The sequence below is a fragment of the Sorex araneus genome, chromosome 6, assembly GCF_027595985.1.
Source record: "Sorex araneus isolate mSorAra2 chromosome 6, mSorAra2.pri, whole genome shotgun sequence".
In the NCBI taxonomy this organism is placed as follows: Eukaryota; Metazoa; Chordata; class Mammalia; order Eulipotyphla; family Soricidae; genus Sorex; species Sorex araneus.
The window spans coordinates 107,262,331-107,286,173 of NC_073307.1; the positions used below are offsets into that span (position 1 = coordinate 107,262,331).

The 23,843-nt window shown below is 43.6% G+C and overlaps 3 pseudogenes; all 3 read left to right on the top strand.

The window, feature by feature from the left end:
• Nucleotides 1-8,478: 8,478 nt before the first annotated feature.
• Nucleotides 8,479-9,109, top strand: LOC129405577 (putative protein-lysine deacylase ABHD14B; annotated as a pseudogene).
• A 10,800-nt stretch (nt 9,110-19,909) lies between these two features.
• On the top strand, nt 19,910-20,537 carry LOC129405926 (phosphatidylinositol 3-kinase regulatory subunit gamma-like; annotated as a pseudogene).
• A 489-nt stretch (nt 20,538-21,026) lies between these two features.
• LOC129405927 (male-enhanced antigen 1-like) lies at nt 21,027-22,615 on the top strand (annotated as a pseudogene).
• Nucleotides 22,616-23,843: the final 1,228 nt, after the last annotated feature.

Sequence of the window (23,843 nt, forward strand, 5' to 3'; positions counted from 1 at the left end):
CATCCTTGCATCCCCGGGATGAATCCCACTTGGTCGTGGTGTATGATCTTTTTGATGAGTTGTTGAATTCTATTTGCTAATATTTTGTTGAGAATTTTTGCATCTGTGTTCATCAGGGATATTGGCCTGTAGTTTTCTTTTTTTGTGGTGTCTTTGTTTGCTTTTGGTATTAGGGAGATATGAGCCTCATAGAAACTGTTAGGGAGGGTTTCTGTTTCTTCAATTTCCTGGAAGAGCTTGAGAAGGACTGGCAAAAGGTCCTCTTTAAATGTTTGGAAGAACTCACTAGTGAATCCGTCTGGACCTGGGCTTTTGTTTTTGGGGAGACTTTTGATTACCATTTCAATTTCCTTGATGTTAATTGGACTATTCAGGTACTCCAGGTCTTCTTGGTTCAGCCTTGGGAGATTATAGGAGTCGAGGAATTTATCCATTTCTTCTAGATTCTCTTGTTTCGTGGCATAGAGATTTTCAAAGTAGTCTCTGATGATCTTTTGAATTTCATTGGTTTCTGTTGTGATGTCCCCCTTTTCATTTCTGATTCGGCTTATAAGGGTTCTCTCTCTCTCTTTCTTTGTGAGTCTTGCTAGTGGTTTATCAATCTTGTTTATTTTCTCAAAGAACCAGGTCTTGGTTTCATTGATCTTCCGGATTGTCTTTTGGGTTTCCATGTCATTAATTTCTGCTCTAAGTTTTATTATCTCTTTCCTTCTGCCTGGTTTTGGCTCCTTTTGTTGGTCCTTTTCTAAGGTCTTGAGCTGTGAAGTCAAGTTATTTATGTGGGCCCTTTCTTCCTTCCTGAGATATGCTTGCAGAGCTATAAATTTTCCCCTTAAAACGGCTTTAGCTGCGTCCCACAGGTTCTGGTAGCTCGTGTCTTCATTCTCATTTGTTTCTAGGTACCTTTTGATTTCTTCCTTGATTTCCTTCCTGACCCACTCATTGTTCAATATCGAGCTATTTAATTTCCAGGTGTTTGATTTGGTTTTCTGCATCTGTCCACAGTTAAGTTTTATCTTCAGTGCATCATGGTCTGAAAAGATAGCTGGTACAATGTCTATCTTGTTGATTCTGTTGAGGTATGTTGTGTGGCCCAGCGCATGGTCTATTCTGGAAAATGTTCCATGTGCACTGGAAAAGAATGTGTATTCCTTTTTTGGGGGATATAAAGCCCTGTATAGATCTATTAGCCCTCTCTCTTCTATTTCTTCCTTCAAAGCCAGTATTTCATTGGTGAGTTTTAATCTTCTAGATCTGTCCAGAGGAGACAGTGCGGTGTTGAAGTCTCCAACTACTATTGTGTTGCTCGAGATGTCCTTCTCGAGGTCTCTTAGCAGCTGTTGTAGGTATTTAGCTGGTCCCTCATTGGGTGCGTAGACATTTAGGAGTGTGATTTCTTCCTGATGTACACATCCCGTGATTAATAAAAAGTGGCCTTCACTATCCCTTCTAACCTTTTTCAACCTGAAGTCTATGTTGTCCGATACTAGTAAAGCCACCCCGGCTTTCTTGAGGGAGTTGTTTGCTTGCAGGATTGTTTTCCATCCTTTGACTTTGAGTCTGTGTTTGTTCTGGCTATTCAGATGTGTTTCTTGCAGGCAACAGAATGTTGGGTTGAGTCTCTGAATCCATTTTGCCAGTCTGTGTCTCTTAATTGGTGAATTCAGACCATTGACATTAAGGGAGATTATTGTTATGGGATTTTGTGCCGTCTTTGTGCAAGGGTTTGTTGTGCTTGTAGGGGTTGTTCTTGTCTTACAATAGCCCCTTTAGTGCTTCTTTTAGGTTTGGTTTTGAGTCTATGAAGTTCCCGAGCTGTTGTTTATCCCCAAAGTAGTGTATGATTCCTTCTAGTTTGAATGAGAGTTTAGCCGGATAAAGTATTCTTGGTGAAGCATTGATTTTATTGAGTTTTTTCACTATATCCCACCATTGCCTTCGAGCTTGGAGGGTTTCCTCTGATAGATCTGCTGTGAGCCTAAGGGGTGCTCCTTTGTATGCGATTTCCTTCTTGGACCTTGCTGCTTGGAGTATTGTGTCTCTCTGGAAGATGTCCATCATTGTAACTATGATATGTCTTGGGGTTTTTCTGTTAGGATCTCTTTTAGCTGGCACTCTTCGGGCGCCTTGAATCTGGATGCCCGCATTGTCCAGCTGTGGGAAGTTTTCCGCAATGATTTGTTTGACTGTGTCTTTTTTGTTGGGGTTGGTTCCCTGTGGTTCTGGTAGTCCAATGATTCTAATGTTGTTCCTCTTGAATTCATCCCCTAGGACTCTGATTCTGGCTAGAGCTATTTTGAGGTCTCTTGCCATGGTTTGATGTTGCCTGTAGGCCTCTTGCAGCTCATCTTCAAGCATACTGATTCTGTCTTCGGCTGCAGTCATCCTATTGTTGAGGGAAGCCAGAGCGTTTTTGATTTCATGTATGGAATCCTTCATTTCTTTTTGAAGGTTTTTTATTTCTGCTCTCATTTCTTCCCGTATTTTGTCGGCTGTCTGTTGTATTGTTTCCGCCAGGTCTTCCTTGAAGTTGTCCATCTTTGCATTGAGTTGATTGAACATGTTGAGGATTTCAAGTCTGAATTCTTTCTCAGAGAGGTCAAGTTTGTAGGAAGCGCCCATTGAGGTTTCCGGACTCCTTTGATCGTCCTCTGGTTGCAATGGGGATTTTCGCTGTTTCTTCATGTTGTTTGTGGTGATATGAAAGAGGGCCTTTGATGATGAGTGTCCCTGTTTCCTTTTGTTGCGAAAAAGGATTGTGGATAGGCTCAGTTAATAGTGGTTGGCTTTTTACTTGCTGGTTGTAGAACCTGGTCTCCTACTGAGATGTTTCCTTCAATTCTTATGTGAAGTCTTGTGTTTTATTGTCCTACTGCTTGCGAATAGCTAGGATGTTAGTCTTGGATAGGATGTTGAGGAAACTACCTGCCGCAGCGTGAGCTTTGGCCGCCGGCAATGAGGCCACGCCCACTTTTCTTAGGCCATGCCCCTGGTGGTTAGGCCACGCCCCTTTCCCACAACCCGACAGCGGTCAACGTGCTGGGGGTGGCGCGCCTGCCACTCGGCCGGCAGTCCGGAGGGGAGGGAAGCCCGGGGTGCTCAGGGCCGCGGAGCAGGCTGGGTCCGGAAGGGCGGGTCGAGGGAGCATCACAGACCTTTGCTGGAAGACAGGATGGCAGTGGCACTTGGGGTCAGCGTCCCGGCCACTCGGCCGGCAGTCCGGAGGGGAGGGAAGCCCGGGGTGCTCTGGGCCGTGGAGCAGGCTGGGTCCGCCAGCTCCATTTTTTTTTTATAAGCATCACCATTAAAATCACATATCTGGTGGTAATCTATTCTGAGAAAGAAAATATCAGGAGCTGTAATTATTTCTATAGCCTTACTATTAGCACAATGAAACAGGTGGGTAAGGATATTGTCTATGATCTGGTGCTAATACCTCCTGGATATAAATTCTGTTTAATAAATTTCTACATGAGCACAATGGACTTATGTTTTCTTTACTAGATTCTAAGTACCATCTCAGATTGGGGTGACTTATTTATTCCAGAGCCGAAGTTCACATTTATCATTCAAATAAATACTGCTGATTTCCTCATTACATATATGCATATATATAAAATGAGAAAACCAGTAAATATATACATATATATAAACTTAACTCTTTTTGTACTATACAACATGAGCAATAACATTGACCAACATACCAAAGTACTATTACTTCTTTACCAGGTTGTTCCAATAGTCCTTTAGCAATCATTTTATTAATGGAAAGTAGGATATCACTCTTTTGCCAAGAAATCTGTGATAGATTCCAGTTCAGTGTTTGCAAATGTGAGTCTTTGCAGTGTCCCACTAGGCCCTTCAGCAGCAGCATCTCTCACCTCTCCCTCCCTTGCTATTTATCTGCAGTTCTTCTGGCCTTCTTGATGGTCTCCTGTCAGCATTGCCATGCTAGTACCCTGGGACATGGCTCTTGTTTCCTGTTTTATGAACTACTTTCCTCAGAAAGTATATCCAGATTTAACCCTCATTGTGCAGATAAGTTATTTAAATTCAACAAGTAAGTTATTATCTTCTTCAGAATAACTGATAAAGCACTGTAGATATCTGAGAAGAAAACATATTTCAAAGTTTGATCCAATTACGTCCCCAAATAATATTTTATTTTATTCTTTTATTTTTAATGTAGGAGTACTGCTATTTATTTAGCCATTGATTAAGGTATTGAGTTGGGCATGTACACCCTCAAATAATATTTTATTTATTTAATTTTTAATGTACAGTACTACTATTTATTCAGCCATCGATTAAGGTGATAGAATTATTCATGAACTCAACATTACTTTTTAAAAATTAACAATGCTGTTTATTATTATTTTTTATTATTACTATTGTTGTTGTTGTTGTTGTACAATGAGGTACAGTTACAATACTTTCCTGTTTGAGTTTCAGTCATGCAATGATAAATCCACCAGTTCAGAACTTCGACCACCGAGGTCCCCAGTATCCCCCCATCCTGCCCCTTCCCCACCTCTATGGCAGACATCTCGCCCATACTTTCTTTTGTATTGCTTATTATGAATAGCATAAAATGTTGAGTGGCTATGAGAGTGCTCCGTGCTCCTGGAAATCTAAAATTTTAGATAATTAGGATCTGGAGAAATCTCTGTAGTGATTTAGGTGGTTTGGAGATTGTTTTATGTGTCTTTTGTCTCATCCTTCTCATCCCCCATCCAGGACCCCATGGGGACTGGACATGAGAAGGACTCGCCCATCCCCTATCCCCTGAGGCCTGGAGTTTGCATCACTGAACCTGCATGCCTGCATTTCTCACTGGGTTCTGAAGTTGGTGGCCGCCAGGGTTTTTAGGGGGCAGGTGGAGGGACTACAACTGCCCTCATCTGAGACATCCCGGTGACGTCAGCCTGGCTTAAAGTCTGGAGGCATCTCTGCAGTGAGCTGCTTCTTTTGGAGATTATTTTGTTTGTCTCTGGATCATGGCCCTTGTTTTCATCTTTTCTAAAAAAATTAACTATTGGCATATGCCCTGTAGGGTGCACCTGCTCGCCCACAGCATGCAGGTTTTGATCTCTTTTGAAATTTATGGGTCTCTGGAATAAGGCCAATAAATGAGCTTCGCTGAACCAAATGTCTGGAGAAGGACCTTGAGCATGGCTGTGGCTGGGTCCTGGAGGTCTTCAGCTGCCAGGTCTCCCTCTCGGAGAACCTGGTAAGCTACTGACAGTTTTCCTGCCCACATGGGAGAGCCTGGCAAGCTCCCCATGGTGTATTCATATGCCAAATATAGTAACAATGAAGGTTATCATTCCCCTGACCCTGAAAGAGCCTCTACTGTGGCACTGTCGGGAAGAATGAGTAAAGAGATGCTGCTAAAATCTCAGGGCTAGGATGAATGGAGATGTTGCTGGGCCCACTTGAGCAAATCCAGGATCAATGGGATGATAGTGATAGTGATAGTGATAGCTGAGCCAGAGGTGGTTTGTGGGTGTGGCTCACACATACCTAACTTTTGGGTGTTTAATTTCTTGGTAAACTTGGCCCCATATGGTTGGGGTCTGACATTGGCAATTTTGGGGTATCAGGAAGTCTGAAGGCAACTGCTAATGCACTTGCCCCACAGGTACAGGTTCACCTGCTGGTGGGACCATACCTGCCAAATAATATTTTAATGATAAAGACAATAACAAGATAAATAATAAAAGTGTGGGTTGTTTATTGTATGATTATATGGGATAGCAGGGACTAATCAGGAAGTTTATCTCACTAGTGCTGCATAGGTCAATTTTGGATGCCTGGCTTTAAAGCTCCATTGCAGGGAGAGCTAAAACTGTGGTTCAAGTTTTGTTGCAAATGTGTGATTAACATGATCAACAATATTTGGGGTCAATAGTCTTGTGATTAATAACCTAAGACAATGAACTTCTATTTTATATTTATTATTTATTTCCGGTTTTGGACCACTCCTGTTAATGCTCAGGGATTATTCCTGACTCTGTACTCAGGATTTGCTCCTGTGGTGCTCAGGGGACCATCCGGATGCCAGGTATCAAACCTGTGTTGGCCGCATATAAGGAAAACACCCTATTATGGCTCTGGCTCCAGGACCTCTATTTTAAAAACACTACTTACCAGCATGGAAGCACTTTTTAATCCTTTACTTACAATTTAATGACATTTAGATTTTTCTAGGCTTTGAAAACTCATCCTATTTATAAAAACTTGAACTTTTGTAGTTCTTTCTGGTCTGGTTCTAGGACTCTCTTTATCTACTCTGAACCAACATCCTAAATTACCTTATTTTCACTCATAACTACATCATAGCTTTCAATTTACCTCTCAAGATTAATATTAGGCACCAAGGCTCACTATAAACCTAAGTGGCTTAGAATGCTCGCTTTGCAAGCCTGTGGTTACTAGTTCAAATCTCTAGAGTCCCTCAAGCACTGAACGTGATGGATGGGAAATACAGCCTGTGGTGAAGATGCCTGTGAGTGCCACAGGGACCCTGAGAAAGTACCACACCAGGTCTTTTGTGCTTCAACTAAGTATGAGACTCAAGGATCATGTGTTGATAATTGCAACTAAAGGGAGTGCACACCACAGTGACGACCATGGAAAGTGCTCAAGCATAGTAACCTGAAGTGTTATACCCAGAGAGCCTCAAATTAAAAAAAAAAAGAGTACTGCAGACTTGAATTTTATAACCCCTCATTATCTTAACAGCAACATAAATGAAGGGAAACGGGAGAGGGGAGAGAATAACTACATCGACAACAACTAAATGGACAAATCAAAAGGAATTCTAGAAGAACTATTAGAATATATGGAATAAGGGATATTTTATAGGGATTTGATTACATGAAAGAGCAATATTGATACATCTGTAATTTGTGGTGGGTTTGAAGTCATCAGGATGGATACTTAGAGACATATGGAAGGAAAATGGTGAACATAAGTCCTTGATAATAAACCTAAAACTGTTGTTTTCTAACTGTCTTTAATTATACAATCCTCCAACTCTGATTATGTAGATGCTCTACAAAATAATTTAGTACTCCTCAGTCTTAATATCAAACTCCAATCTAAAAGCTTGTGGAAAAGTTCTGGTTTGGAGGCAAAAAAATTGTCATCCAATCCAAAGTCCTATATCTCCAAGGAGAATCAGCAACAACATCAATAAGCTCACTAAAGCCCACACCAGCTTTCTGCATATATAAAAGACAGATAGAATTGGATGATTGCTTTACCTCTCCATGCCAAATCCCACACACAACAGGTAACAAATTATGGAGTAAGAAAATTCAAGAAAATTGCTTTCAATTTCCATTAGTGTCTGAGAACATAGAGCAAGTCTATGAAGAGTCTTAAATTCCAGGCCTGTAGCATTAAGTTGATGACGGTATTTGCATTTAAAATGAGAAAATTTTGAGTGACGGTTCAAATGTAAAGATTTAGGCATAGTTCAAGTCTCCTGATTTCAGACCACATATGGTAATCCTAAGGAGTATCTATTTGGTATTTAACCTCTCAAAGTACTTCCACTTAATCCAGTTTCTGAAGCTAGTCACATTTAGTAGTGTGTGTGTGTGTGTGTGTGTGTGCGCGCGCGCGCGCGCGCGCGCGCTGTGTGTGTGACTTTAATCCCATCCTGAGACCTTAATACTACATTGTATTTATGGGACACAATTCTGTGGAGATCAAAATTTCCTGCTTTTGCTCTATGTTCATCTGCCATGATGATCACTAAATTATGATCACTGAAAAAACTCCAATTAATTTATTATTTTTTCCACTGGAAATTTTGGTTTACATTGATTTGAGGCAGGTATGTTTCCGGAGGCACATGCCCCGAGGGTATTCTCATTCAACCAGGCTAGAGGTTCATTGTAAGGTATAAGAATGTGAAGAAGCACCACTATCCTGAAGGGGGGCAAGGAGAGAGGCTGGAGGGGAGGGAGGTTGGGGAAATGGTAGCAACCCCTGTGGGCATTGGCAGCGCCTGGCACTCAATTCTGTAGGACCTCAGCGACTACGTAGGGGGTATAGTGCTGGGACTGGGCAGTCCTGGCTGGGATGAGGGCGGTTGGAGGACGGGTAAAGGAGCAGCAAGGATACGAACGCGTAGGAACTTCCCTTGTTAAGCTGCTGCAAGTGCTGGGTGAGCCTGTGGCCCAGCATGGCAAGCGTCCCAAGGCCGGAGAGGGGCTTTGGGAACCCCAAGCTGCTGTCCTAAAAACTTGGTCTGGTTGCACCGACTGGCCCCATGACGGCATTTGGCCACCAGAGGGCACCCGGTAGCAGGCCTGGTCCCAGCCCTAGGCCGGGCCACTGCCCGCTTCCCGCTCCAACCCTTTCCCTGCTTCCCTGCCCCAGGCCCCATTCGTCGCCTGCACTCTCCAGTTTCGTATCTGCGCGAGCCCGGCAGCTCCCCAGGCCCTTCACCTCACAGCAGCAGACATGGCGGGCACGGAGGAGCGGCAGGGCACCATCCAGGTCCAAGGCCAGAGCCTGTTCTACAGAGCTTGTGCCAGGCGGCGGACAGGCTGCCCTCTTCTCTGCGCTGCTGTTGCATGGCATCCGCTTCTCCTCCGAGACCTGGCAGGACATGGGCTCGCCGAAAAGGCTGGCTGAGGCTGGGTACCGAGCTGTGGCCACTGACCTGCCAGGTCTGGGGAACTCCAAGGAAGCTGTAGCCCCTGCCGCCTTTGGGGAGCTGGTGCCTAGCAGCTTCCTGGCAGCTGTGGTGGATGCCTTGAAACTGGGCCCCCCAGGGGTGATCAGCCCATCACTGAGTGGCGTGAATTCCCAGCCCTTCCTCGCGGCCCCAGGCTCCCAGTTCCGGGGCTATGTGCCTGTATCCCCCATCTGCACTGGCAAAAATTGATGCTGCAGCCTATGGCCCTGTGAAGACCTCGGCTCTGATTGTATCTGGAGACAAGGACCCCGTGGGTTCCACCAGTCTTGAGCACCTGAAGCAGCTGCTCAATCACCAAGCATTGTCATGAAGAATGCAAGGCACCCGTATTACCTTGACAACCCGGAGGAGTGGCACACGAAGCTGCTGGGTTTTCTGAAGGGGCTAGCTTGAGGACCAGCCCTGATGAGGGGCTCCCTGGGTCGCTCTCCTTCTCTCTCCTGCCTGGGGCTCCTGCGCATCAAGCAACAGGGGTATCTATCTCTCTGCGTTCTGGTGTTGGGGTTCTGTTTCTTCCTCTTTCTCTTGCAGTGACAGACCAAGGAGGTGAAATCAAGAGAAAAAAAAAAGCAGACATCAAGGACACAATCTGGTGGAGGGTAAACCATTAATTAGATGAGCTTCTAGAGCTTTCCAGCCTCTTGAACTCCTTCCTCTGCGGGCCTTGCCTCTCTTTCCTACCATGGACCTCCTCTTTGGGTGCTCTGTGGGATACACACACACATCACACCGCAGGCTCTTCTACACCCACGCTCCACCTTCACCGTGCAGAACCAAGCGTCTATGATCCCAGAGTCTCCTTTGCTTGGGAGTGACCGCACAGGTGCACGCATGCGCACACTCACACACGGCTGGCCTGTGCATGCCCCCCAACCACTGTGCACTGTGCCAAAGGGAAGGCGAGGACCCATGGGACATCTCTTGCCCCCTTGTGGGAGGCTGTCTTCTGAGTTGAGGGTGTGGCCAGTCCTAGACTCCACTCATCCTCAGGGTGAAGACTGCTTCCAGAATGAATTTACCGCCTCCCTAATATTGGAGGATGTCCCCTGGCCCTCAAACCTCCCAACCTCTGCCCTCCTTCTGGGTGCTCCACACCTCCCCAGGATATTAGGCCGGGGTCTTATCAGCCAAGCTTGTTTCCTGCTATGGGCTTCTGAGGGGTGGGGGGACAGAGGTGGTTGGTGAAATCAAGTGATGCAATTAGAAAAAATAAAAAAGAAGATTGTGAAGAAGCTTCTGACTTGCTAGGCTGGAGATTATCTAGACCACCAGGTCCTGCTCTGGACTTCCAGGTATGCACAAGGTCATGTTCAGGGGACCATGTATAAGCCTGGATTATGTGCACTAAGTGCTGTACTCTCTCCCACGGCTAGGTTATTTTAAACTTTTATTGCTTTATCAATTTTTTTTTGCAGTATAGTATTCTATTTGGAACTTTTGAGGAAGTTGTGTTGTGAGGGTGAAACTGATGCCATGGCAAGCTGCAGCTAACATTAAGTCTCAACTAGGCCTCAGTTTCTATTTCCCTGGAGCAGGACTTGCAGTTTCTGGTAAACTCCCAGTTGAGTAATATGCTGAGTTAAGGAATTGCACAGTTGGGTCTGGCCGATCACGAGGGGCCACTGAACCCTCCTTAGAAACTGTTACTAACCCATTGCCTAATTGCTGACCACCACTGTAATAGGGTCAATGCTCTGAACCCTATATAAACTGCGTGTGATTTGGAGTCCGGGTCCATGTCAAGACTCTCCCGCATTGGATGAGACTTGGAGCCTAGCTCGTGCTAGTGGTGGCTCAGGCCAGTAATAAAGTTCCTTCGCTTTTGCATTATCGTGTGTGTGTGTGGACTTGGTCTCTCTGCAATTGGGGATCTGAAACTCAGGCATGACACCTGGTGTGTTGGCCAGAAACCCTAGTGATTGAGATCCCTCCACATATGATATAGGAACTTTATTCAGGTTTCACCTGTTTAGAAAAACTGGACAGAGCCGGATCTTTCTTCCGTAGGAGGACCGGACCAGGTGTTGCCGGGTTTAAAAAAATTGGGCTGTTCTGGCTCTTTCTTGCGTAGAAAACCTGCCTGGCAGGACGCTAGTCAGGGTGACTAGTGGAAAGGCCTGATCTGGAAGACCGGCAGAGAACCTAGGTGGACAAGCTGGAGGGTCACTGGTCAGTAGTGTGGGAGATGTCCCTGAATCTGGAGCACGCATTGTCAGGAAGTCTTTTATGGCCGTTGTGTATCTGTTGTCTGAGTGTTGCATTCTTGTTCTGTCATTTGTCCTGTTTCTATTGAGTCTTTATGTCTTTGGCCCCCCAATTCACCATCTAGTCATGGGTCAGAATCATTCGACCCCACTTTCCCTTGTGACTGAGCATTTCAGCGATTTCAGGTCCAGGGGCAGGACCCTCTCAGCAGAGGCAAAGAGAGATAAAGTAATAACTCTTTGTTGTGCAGAATCGCCAGCTTTCAACGTTAGCTGGCTAGCAGAAGTTACTTTTGATCTGGGGACCATTCTGAAAAGTTAAAGGTGAAGTTTTCCTTCCAGGACTGGGAGGATACCTGAACCAGACCCTTTACATCCTGGTCTGCAGTAACTGGTTGAGAGACCCCCTGCCTGGTTTAAAACAAGAGTGTTGTGACACAATGCAGAGATTAAAAAAAATAGTCTACTTCAAAACAAAGTTTTCTCATGCTTTCATAAACATTGACAGTCCAACTGTTTTCTAAGGCTGCTATTTAAAAGTTTGGTGAGTACCAATGGCCTCTTTCTGTGTCTGAAAGCATGTTTGAATTGTGAAATTCTTCAAGTATCTGGTGTAAAAGCCTTATGATTTGAGATAATTAAAATCTTCAATATTAAGTCAAAGAAGGTTTTCCTATGTCCCATAAAATTGATGGTTTGAGGGTTTTCTTTTTTTTTTTTAATTTTTATTAAATCACCATTGGAAAGTTACAAAGTTCTCAGGTTTATATGTCAGTTATACAATATTCAAACACCCATCCCTTCACCAGTGCCCATATTCCACCACCAGAAACCCCAGTATACCCCCCGCCCCCACCCCCTACCCCCTACTGTATAACTAATGAATTTCACTTCATTTTTTCTTTACCTTGATTACATTCCATAATTCAACACAAAACTCATTATAGTTGTTGGAATTTCCAACCAAGAGAGACAGACCTACTACATTTGATAATTAGTTTTTCATTGCTGGAAATGAAGGGATATGTAGCCCCACTGCTACAAGTACATAACTCTCTCTCTCTCTCTCTCTTTTTTTTTCCTTTTTCCTTTTCCTTTTTTTTTTCTTTTTCCCCCTCATCCCCTTCCTGCGCCTCATAGTATGGTGTACGCCACGCCGCGTCGGCCAGCGTGGGGCTTTTGCTTAGTTCACAGTCCAGAGGTGGCTGCTACATTAAAAACCTTCAATATTTCAACAAAAACTTACTGTTATTATTTGGAGTTTCCCCCCCCAAGTCAGACCTGTTCAAATGGAACCATTTCACATTGCTGACAATTATAAATGTTAAGTTTTGGATTTCTGTATAAAGTCCAGGGAAAATTCTGCCAGAAATTACATAGCCCCGCTCACAGTCCCAGTGCATTGCTGTAAGAAGTCTCTGAATTCAAAGTCTTTAGGCGCAGAGTGTCCGATTCGCGCTCAGCGGCTCCGGATTTATCTGGGCCGAGGGCGTGCCGGTTACGCCCCCTTCCCATGAGTTCCTGGGAGCCCCAAAAGTAAAATCCGAATACCTGTGGGTTTGGAGTCACAGAAGATGGCGCCTGCCACATGAGTGCCGCCAGCCCGCCGCTTTCCGTGCAGGAAGACAGGGTGGGGAGGAAAAAAAATCCACCCCCGGCAGCACAGAGTTGTAGCCCAGTTCGGTGTCCCAGTGCATCGCTCTCTGGTGTTGCGCTGGATGCCCAAATGTGTTACATCTTTGGAATCAAAGTCTTTAGGCGCAGAGGGCCCCTGAGGGTTTTCTTATGCTGGTATGTTGATGTATATTTGCATTTGCACTGGATTATTAGAATGTGAGTTGAAATTAATGTGGTACATGAAAACAAGTTTAAAGAGTAATGGGTTAAAATGTGAGTTTCTAAAGTTATATTATTGGTTGCAAAATTCATACCCTATCAGTGTTTTATTTAACTTCTGAGATTTCAACTTATATTTCAGGAGCTACTGAAACCACGGAATTGTGCCCTGATAAAAGTTAAAGGTATTGGCCTTTCTTGCTGAGGCTCCAGACCAGCTTTCTTTTACTGAAGGGAAAAAAAGAGTCAATTTTAAAATTCAAGTGGCAACAGGCAGACTGTTTGGCTTTAGTGGTTTCTGAAAGTGGGGAAGTGTGTGAGTGAGGCACAAGGCCCTGAGCCACCCCATCAACTGTGGGCGATGACAAAATGAAAAATAACTATCCCATTTACTGAGTGTTTTAATTCTTTTATATCTGTTTCCCTAGAAATTGAAATCCTAAAGATAAAGCTTCTACTGGAAAGTGAACTTTTGTCAAGTAGATATATGTTAAAAGATCTATCATTGTGAGCTTTGTAAGCCATTTGAATATCTATAGGACTGATGTAATGCTTTTGAAAGAGTACAGCAGAGGGACCCAGCCTGCTCCGCGGCCCTGAGCACCCCGGGCTTCCCTCCCCTCCGGACTGCCGGCCGAGTGGCCGGCACGCCGGCACGCCGACCCCAAGCGCCGCCACCGTCCTGTCTTCCCGCAAAGGTCTGTGGGAAAGGGGCGTGGCCTAACCACCAGGAGGCGTGGCCTAAGAAAAGTGGGAGTGGCGGCAAGTAGTTTTCTCAACATCCTATCCAAGACTAACATCCTAGCTATTCGCAAGCAGTAGGACAATAAAACACAAGACTTCACATAAGAACATCTCAGTAGGAGACCAGGTTCTACACCGGCAAGTAAAAAGCCAACCACTATTAACTGAGCCTATCCACAATCCTTTTTCACAACAAAAGGAAACAGGGACACTCATCATCAAGAGCCCTCTTTCATATCACCACAAACAACATGAAGAAACAGCGAAAATCCCCATTGCAACCAGAGGACGATCAAAGGAATCCGGAAACCTCAATGGGCGCCTCCTACAAACTTGACCTCTCTGAGAAAGAATTCAGACTTGAAATCCTCAACATGTTCAATCAACTCAATGCAAAGATGGACAACTTCAAGGAAGACCTGGCGGAAACAATACAACAGACAGCCGACAAAATACGGGAAGAAATGAGAGCAGAAATAAAAAACCTTCAAAAAGAAATGAAGGATTCCGTACATGAAATCAAAAACTCTCTGGCTTCCCTCAACAATAGGATGACTGCAGCCGAAGACAGAATCAGTATGCTTGAAGATGAGCTGCAAGAGGCCTACAGGCAACATCAAACCATGGCAAGAGACCTCAAAATAACTCTAGCCAGAATCAGAGTCCTAGGGGATGAATTCAAGAGGAACAACATTAGAATCATTGGACTACCAGAACCACAGGGAACCAACCCCAACGAAAAAGACACAGTCAAACAAATCATTGCGGAAAACTTCCCACAGCTGGACAATGCGGGCATCCAGATTCAAGGCGCCCGGAGAGTGCCAGCTAAAAGAGATCCTAACAGAAAAACCCCAAGACATATCATAGTTACAATGATGGACATCTTCCAGAGAGACACAATACTCCAAGCAGCAAGGTCCAAGAAGGAAATCGCATACAAAGGAGCACCCCTTAGGCTCACAGCAGATCTATCAGAGGAAACCCTCCAAGCTCGAAGGCAATGGTGGGATATAGTGAAAAAACTCAATGAAATCAACGCTTCACCAAGAATACTTTATCCGGCTAAACTCTCATTCAAACTAGAAGGAATCATACACTACTTTGGGGATAAACAACAGCTCAGGAACTTCATAGACTCAAAACCAAACCTAAAAGAAGCACTAAAGGGGCTATTGTAAGACAAGAACAACCTCTACAAGCACAACAAACCCTTGCACAAAGACGGCACAAAATCCCATAACAATAATCTCCCTTAATGTCAATGGTCTGAATTCACCAATTAAGAGACACAGACTGGCAAAATGGATTCAGAGACTCAACCCAACCTTCTGTTGCCTGCAAGAAACACATCTGAATAGCCAGAACAAACACAGACTCAAAGTCAAAGGATGGAAAACAATCCTGCAAGCAAACAACTCCCTCAAGAAAGCTGGAGTGGCTTTACTAGTATCGGACAACATAGACTTCAGGTTGAAAAAGGTTAGAAGGGATAGTGAAGGCCACTTTTTATTAATCAAGGGATGTGTACATCAGGAAGAAATCACACTCCTGAATGTCTACGCACCCAATGAGGGACCAGCTAAATACCTACAACAGCTGCTAAGAGACCTCGAGAAGGACATCTCGAGCAACACAATAGTAGTTGGAGACTTCAACACCGCACTGTCTCCTCTGGACAGATCTAGAAGATTAAAACTCACCAATGAAATACTGGCTTTGAAGGAAGAAATAGAAGAGAGAGGGCTAATAGATCTATACAGGGCTTTATATCCCCAAAAAAAGGAATACACATTCTTTTCCAGTGCACATGGAACATTTTCCAGAATAGACCATGCGCTGGGCCACACAACATACCTCAACAGAATCAACAAGATAGACATTGTACCAGCTATCTTTTCAGACCATGATGCACTGAAGATAAAACTTAACTGTGGACAGATGCAGAAAACCAAATCAAACACCTGGAAATTAAATAGCTCGATATTGAACAATGAGTGGGTCAGGAAGGAAATCAAGGAAGAAATCAAAAGGTACCTAGAAACAAATGAGAATGAAGACACGGGCTACCAGAACCTGTGGGACGCAGCTAAAGCCGTTTTAAGGGGAAAATTTATAGCTCTGCAAGCATATCTCAGGAAGGAAGAAAGGGCCCACATAAATAACTTGACTTCACAGCTCAAGACCTTAGAAAAGGACCAACAAAAGGAGTCAAAACCAGGCAGAAGGAAAGAGATAATAAAACTTAGAGCAGAAATTAATGACATGGAAACCCAAAAGACAATCCGGAAGATCAATGAAACCAAGAGCTGGTTCTTCGAGAAAATAAACAAGATTGATAAACCACTAGCAAGACTCACAAAGAAAGAGAGAGAGAGAACCCTTATAAGCCGAATCAGAAATGAAAAGGGGGACATCACGACAGAAACCAATGAAATTCAAAAGATCATCAGAGACTACTTTGAAAATCTCTATGCCACGAAACAAGAGAATCTAGAAGAAATGGATAAATTCCTCGACTCCTATAATCTCCCAAGGCTGAACCAAGAAGACCTGGAGTACCTGAATAGTCCAATTAACATCAAGGAAATTGAAATGGTAATCAAAAGTCTCCCCCAAAACAAAAGCCCAGGTCCAGACGGATTCACTAGTGAGTTGTTCCAAACATTTAAAGAGGACCTTTTGCCAGTCCTTCTCAAGCTCTTCCAGGAAATTGAAGAAACAGAAACCCTCCCTAACAGTTTCTATGAGGCTCATATCTCCCTAATACCAAAAGCAAACAAAGACACCACAAAAAAAGAAAACTACAGGCCAATATCCCTGATGAACACAGATGCAAAAATTCTCAACAAAATATTAGCAAATAGAATTCAACAACTTATCAAAAAGATCATACACCACGACCAAGTGGGATTCATCCCGGGGATGCAAGGATGGTTTAACATCCGGAAATCAATCAACATAATCCACCATATCAACAAAAGAAAAGATAAAAATCATATAATCATATCAATAGATGCAGAGAAAGCATTTGACAAGACCCAGCATCCGTTTATGATGAAAACACTAGCCAAAATGGGTATAGAAGGGACCTTCCTCAATATAGTCAAAGCCATTTATCACAAGCCTATGGCAAGCATTGTCCTCAATGGGGAAAAACTAAGAGCCTTCCCTCTGAGAACAGGGACGAGACAAGGATGCCCACTCTCTCCACTTCTGTTCAATATAGTACTGGAAGTACTTGCAATAGCGATTAGGCAAGAAAAAGACATTAAGGGCATTCAGGTAGGAAAGGAAGAAATCAAGCTCTCACTATTCGCAGATGATATGATACTATACTTAGAGAACCCTAAAACCTCTACCAAGAAACTCCTAGAAACAATACACTCGTACAGTAAAGTTGCAGGCTATAGAATCAATACCCAAAAGTCCATGGCTTTCCTATATGCAAATAATGAGAGAGAAGAAAGTGACCTGAGAAAAGCAATCCCATTCACAATTGCGCCTCAAAAAATCAAATACCTCGGAATCAGCTTAACAAAGGAGGTAAAGGACTTGTATAATGAAAACTATAAAACACTACTTCAGGAAATAAAAGAGGACACGAGGAAATGGAAAGACATCCCCTGCTCATGGATTGGAAGAATTAATATTGTCAAAATGGCAATTCTCCCCAAAGCATTGTACAAATTCAATGCGATCCCTATAGGGATACCCTTGACATTCTTCAAAGAAATGGAGCAAGCGCTCCTGAAATTCATATGGAACAATAAGCCCCCACGAATAGCTAAAGCAATCCTTGGGAAAAAGAAAATGGGAGGAATCAACCTCCCCAACTTCCAACTCTACTACAAAGCAGTAGTCATTAAAACAGCATGGTACTGGAACAAAGGCAGAGCGGCAGACCAATGGAACAGGGTTGAATACTCTGACATACACCCCCAAATATATGATCCTCTAATCTTTGATAAGGGAGCAAGAAATGTGAAGTGGAGCAAGGAAAGCATGTTTAACAAATTGTGCTGGCAAAACTGGACGGCTACATGCAAAAAAATGGGCTTAGACCTCCATCTATCACCATGTACAAAAATCAGATCAAACTGGATTAAAGACCTCAACATCAGACCAGAATCCCTAAGGTACATTGAAGATAAGGTCGGCAAAACCCTCCACGACATTGAAGCCAAAGGTATCTTCAAAGCTGACACGCCACTGGCTAAGCTAGTGAAAACAAAGATAAATAAATGGGACTATCTCAAACTAAGGAGCTTCTGCAACTCAAAAGAAACAGTGACCAAAATACAAAGACAGTCTACAGAATGGGAAAGGATATTTATGCAGTACCCATCCGATAAAGGGTTGATAACAAGGATATACAATGCACTGGTTGAACTCCACAAGAAGAAAACTGCCAACCCGATCAAAAAATGGGCTGATGAAATGAACAGAAACTTTTCCAAAGAAGAAATCCGAATGGCTAAGAGGCACATGAGAAAATGTTCAACATCACTAATCATCAGGGAAATGCAGATCAAAACAACAATGAGATATCATCTCACACCACAGAGACTGGCCCACATCCCCAAAAACAAAAGCAACCGGTGTTGGCATGGATGTGGGGAGAAAGGGACTCTCCTTCACTGCTGGTGGGAATGCCGACTGGTTCAGCCCTTTTGGAAAACAATATGGACGATTCTCAAAAAGTTAGAAATTGAGCTCCCATTTGACCCAGCAATACCACTCCTGGGAATATATCCCGGAGAGGCAAAAAGGTATAGTAGGGATGACATCTGCATTTCCATGTTCATTGCCGCTCTGTTCACAATAGCCACAATATGGAAAAAAACAGAGTGCCCGAAAACAGATGATTGGCTAAAGAAACTCTGGTATATTTACACAATGGAATACTATGTAGCTGTCAGGAAACATGAAGTCATGAAATTTGCATACAAGTGGATCAACATGGAAAGTATCATGTTGAGTGAAATGAGTCAGAAAGAAAGAGACAGACATAGAAAGATTGCACTCATATGTGGAATATAATGTAACTGAGAAGTACAAGTTGGCAACGATGCAACTTCTGGCAGATATCTCTCTGGACTTAGTTACTAAAATACTAAATTACAGAAACCCAAAACTGAGAGGCCGCTAAGTGTGGTCACTCGACCTCACACTTCTTCATCCTCAGCAATGGAAAACAAATTACCTAATGCTTCCTTTTCAGCAGGTCTGACTTTAGGGGAGAGACTCTCCAAACAATAATAGTGAGTTTTGTTGAAATATTGTATGCAATCAAAGTGAAAGTAAAGTGAAATTTATTAGTTACACAGGCGGGGGGGGGGCTTAGGGTTGGGGGGCTAGGCGCGTGGGGGTGTTTGGGGTGTGAGGGGGCGGGGTGGAGCTATACTGGGATTCTTGGTGGTGGAATATGAGCACTGGTGAAGGGATGGGTATTCGAGCATTGTATAACTGAGATTTAAACCTGAAAACTTTGTAACTTTGTAACTTTCCACAATAAAAAATTAAAAAAAAAAAGAAAAAAAAAAGAATTTATATGCAGAGTTAAAATTGGGATTGGGAATTGGAGCTTCAGGGAACACTCAGAAGAAAAGACGAGTGACATCTTATTTTAAGGATGAGTAAAGACTAAAATAAATATGTCAACAAAGTAAAAAAAAAAAAAGAGTACAGCAGAGGTAAATGAGGCAAAGATTAGCATCTTCTTTCCAAATTTCTTGGTAGATCAAGCTATATTTAGTTCAGTAAGATAAAGAAGTAAAACCTGTGAGATGAGACTATAAGGAAGGAACATGAGTGTGTATTTTAAGTAAAATGGATGATGAATGGAGATATCATTAGTTGTAAAAGGGAAAGGAATCTTGTTAAAGTGAAACTGGTTTTGAGGAACAGGATAGAATGAACATAAAGGCCCTTGTATCTATTGTCCTTGTGAGATTGTAACCCAAACATGAAAGCTTGTAACTATCTCATGGTGATTCAATAAAATTTAAAAATTTTTTTTAAAAATGAACATAAAGGAAAGTGTAGAAGTCTTAAGTATGTGAAGAAATGTGTTGTGTAGGTTTGAGGTTGTGTTTTAAGAAAGAAAACTGTGATCAAACTATATTGTTATAAGAAATTCTTGCTCCTGGCAGGCTCCCGCGCTCCAGGCCAGCGGCCAACGCCAGGGCTGTACCATTAGGACAAGTGGGGCAGGGGGCAGGGTAAGCGGGAGGACGGCTAATGAAGGAGACCAGACCTAGAAAGCGGTGGGAAGAGTTGCAAGCCGAGATGGAGGACAGTCTCCTCGCACCTATGCCCGAGTCCCTGACATGAGCTCCAGGACACCGGAGCGAAATAGAGTAGAAGAGGCGATGGTGATGGTGGCGGAACCCCTGCTTCTAGCGAGATGTACAATACAGTGTGGAGTATGGGCCGTGATGATGCAGACTGGAGGGGGGGAGGTGATGATGTCCTATTGGACAGAACTGATATTTTATATTGAAATGGATCCTCCAGCACTTCCACCAAAGCCACCTAAGCCAATGGCTTCAGCTGTTACAAATGGAGTGAAGGAAAGTTCTCACTTCCTTCAGGATGCAGAATACTGGAAGGGTATTTCAAGGGAGGAAGTAAATGACAAACTACAGGACATGACAGATGGCACTTTCTTGGTGAGAGATGCCTCAACAAAAATGCAAGGAGATTATACTTTGACTTTGAGGAAAGGAGGTAATAATAAGTTAATAAAGATATATCATCGAGATGGTAAATATAGTTTTTCTGATCCTCTGACATTTAATTCTGTGGTGGAGCTCATTAATCACTACCATCATGAATCTCTTGCTCAGTACAATCCCAAACTTGATGTGAAACTCATGTACCCCGTATCCAGATACCAACAGGATCAGTTGGTAAAAGAAGATAACATTGATGCAGTAGGTAAAAAGACGCAAGAGTACCACTCTCAATACCAAGAAAAAAAAAAGAATAGTATCAAATCTGACCTGATCCAGCTGCTCAAGATCTGCGATTAGCACCTCGTGGCCTGGAAACACGGCACAGTGGGCCAAGAGCATGCTTTGATTCCTGGCACCTCACTGTACCCCGAGCAGTGCTGGGAGTAGACCTTCAGTGTGGCCAAAGTCAAACACAAAAAGAAAAAAGAAAAAGAGAAATTACTTAAATGATAGAAATAAACCTGTAGCAGACATGAAAGATCCAAGAAATATTACATGACTCTCTAAGATTATGGAAATTTATATAACTTAGGGGTCCGAGTGGTAGTATAGCAGGTATGGTGTTTGCCTTGGTTGCGCTGACCCAGGTTCCATTCCCGCCCTCATATGGTCCCCTGAGCCCCTGGTAGGGGTGATCCCTGAGTGCAGAGCCAGGAGTAGGCCCTGAGCACTGTTGGGTGTGACCTCCAAAACAAAAACAACAACAACAAAATCTCTAAAAAATGTTTATTCAATTGAATTACCGACTGTGAAAAAGTTTTTTCAAAAGGCAGCCCATAACCTCAGATGGAGTGGGTGTGCCCTTCCCCCACTGCTTCCCCCCTCCAGATGAAACCCCGATGGCCATGAGCTTCCAGAAGCAAAACCCAGGTAAGTGGGTTCAAGAACTAAGACTCCAGGTGCCACATGGTTGCAGTGAAGACAGGATGTTCCTTCCCATCTCCCCTCTGCTTAGGGTCCTGGCTGTCACGCCCACGAACTGCCTCAGGACACCACCTCAGTTGCAATCAACGGCCTAAACTAATCTCAAAATGGATCAGCTCCCTACAGAGATGTCTCTGGACCCCAACCATTTACAATTTTAGAATTCCAGAAGCATACAGCTGCTTTTGTGGCAACAGGGGCATCACCTAGATTCAGCAGCAACACATGATCATAGGTGGTACAGGGACTCAGGCAACATATGCACTTACTTCTTTATCTATTTCTTTCAATCAGGGCCATATACATCTACTGTGACCTTATAAATTAACTTTGTGGGGCATGCCATTTTGGAACCGCTCTATGCTACATCAATTAATTTTGGTCATTAAAAGCCAATTTAAAAAATTCAAATTCATATTTGACAATTTCATTTGGATTCAGAAGGGCATCAGTTCTAAAATATTCAGTGGTAAGATAAATTCCCTAGCTCAATCTATCCTCTCTTTGCTAAATAACTGTTCTCTCTTATATATTAATTCACAGGAGAGTAGGGAATTTATTGAAAGAAGTTAAAGGTCAGATGTGGAAACAATCAGAATTTTAATCGGAAATGTAAAAATTTTTTTTTCCCCCAAGTTTGCAATGCTTCTCCTCACACACCTAAAGAAATGCATTGGTGGAAGAACAATATCAGTGGGAGACCTGAGCACTTTTGCCTTTAGGTAGTTCAACCAGACATTTTTTTACAGAGTATCAGTAAAGTTGAAGGAAAAAAAGCCCTAAGGGATTGCGGCCATGGGCTCAGAGAAGCCCCTAAGCGGTGGTAGAGGTAGCCCTAGTGGGAGACAGCACAGGCTCTAAGCGTATCTTTACCCACCACACTGAGAAGCTGAAGCTGCTGCAGGCCCCTTCTAAGGCACTGGGGACTGGAGCAGTGAGGAGCCGAGGAAGAGCAGGACACCGGACTCAACCACTTGTACCTGACCCTAAACCAATACCCGGAGCCGGAGGTGGAGTTGGCCCCAGTAGGGGGATGGAGAAGAAGTCTTGCTGCTATCCCAGATCGGATCCAGGCCTTGGGGCTTCATTTGCCAGGCCCACCCTTAGAAGAGAGAGGAGGAGGAGGAGGAGGAGGAGGAGGAGGAGGAGGAGGAGGAGGAGGAGGAGGAGGAGGAGGAGGAGGAGGAGGAGGAGGAGGAGGAGGAGGAGGAGGAGGAGGAGGAGGAGGAGGAGGAGGAGGAGGAGGAGAAGGAGGCAGGCGCAGCAGCCCTGAGCACCTGCGGCTCTATTCCCATGGACTCAGAGCACGGAGAGCTGGCGAAAAAGAGACGATGGCTGGAGGAAACCTGCCAGGGCTTTTTGCCAGGGCTCAGGAGATTTCAGATGCTCAGTGGGAAAACGTGGTACAGAAGGTCCCCTAAGCCTGGCAAGCCTCCCCAGCCTGGAAGTGAACCCCCTTCTGTCTCTCCCCCCACGCCCCTGAGAGTTGTCTTAGCTCCTGGCATTCCAAGCCAGAATCAGCGCAGGACTGAACACATCCCTGGTTATCACATCTGTTTCCCATGCTCCTTGTTCCCCTGCAAAAGGCAAAATCAGACTTCTTAGAGACCCACTTTAGTCAGTTCTGTACATATGGGGACATTGGCCCAAGCCCAACTCACCTCAGCATATACCAATCTGTGGAGAATAAAGCACCCCGTAAATGAAGAATTAGAAGAACTGTGATTAATGGGCATATACAGGGACCTACACTCTCCAAAAGCTGAATATATGTTCCTCTTAGTGTGTATGGAACATTCTCAGGGATAAATCACATACCAAGGCATAACTAAAATATATATAGCTTACTAATACAGAAATTACACAAAGCACCCTCTCAGACCACAATAGCATGAAAGTATAAATTAACCATCAAATGAAGATGGGGGAAACTTTCAGCATTTGGAAGCTGAACAAATTACTGCTACATAATTATTAGGTCAGAGAGGGAATAAAAGAAGAAATAAAAAAGTTTACTTGAAGCCAATGAAAATGAAGAAATAAACGATAATTTTCTATGGGATAGAGCAGATGCTGTACAAAAGGGGAAATTCACAGCAATATGTCATATGAGCAATATAAGCAATATAGGATAGAAAAAAAAAGCTCTAATCAACAACCTAAACACAAAAACTGAAATAGAGAAGGGATTACTAAGACAATGATGGTTGGAGGAATTATTCGGGATGGGATATGTGTGCTGAAAGTAGATAAAGGACCAAATGTGATTACCTCTCAGCATCTGTGTTGCAAACCATAATGCCCGAAAGTAGAAAGAGAGTCTGGGAGAAATTGTCTCCCATGGAGGTAGGGGAAGGGTTGGAAAGATGGGGTATACTGGGAACATTGGTGGTAAAGAATGTGCACTGGTGGAGGGATGGGTGTTCAATTATTGTATGACTGAAGCTCAAACATGAAAGCTTTGTAACTATCTCACAGTGATTCAGTAAAAAAGAAACTAAAAACAAGAAACAGGAGAGTAACAAAAGAGAGATGAATTTGATAAGCATTGTAAAATTTAATGATTTTTTTTACATGGTCTTTGGAGTAGGAGAAAAGTAGGTCAAATTCAAAAGTCTAGGTCTTGCAGATGCATTCCTTAAGTGGATGGGACAAGGTAATGGCTAAATTAAACCAAAA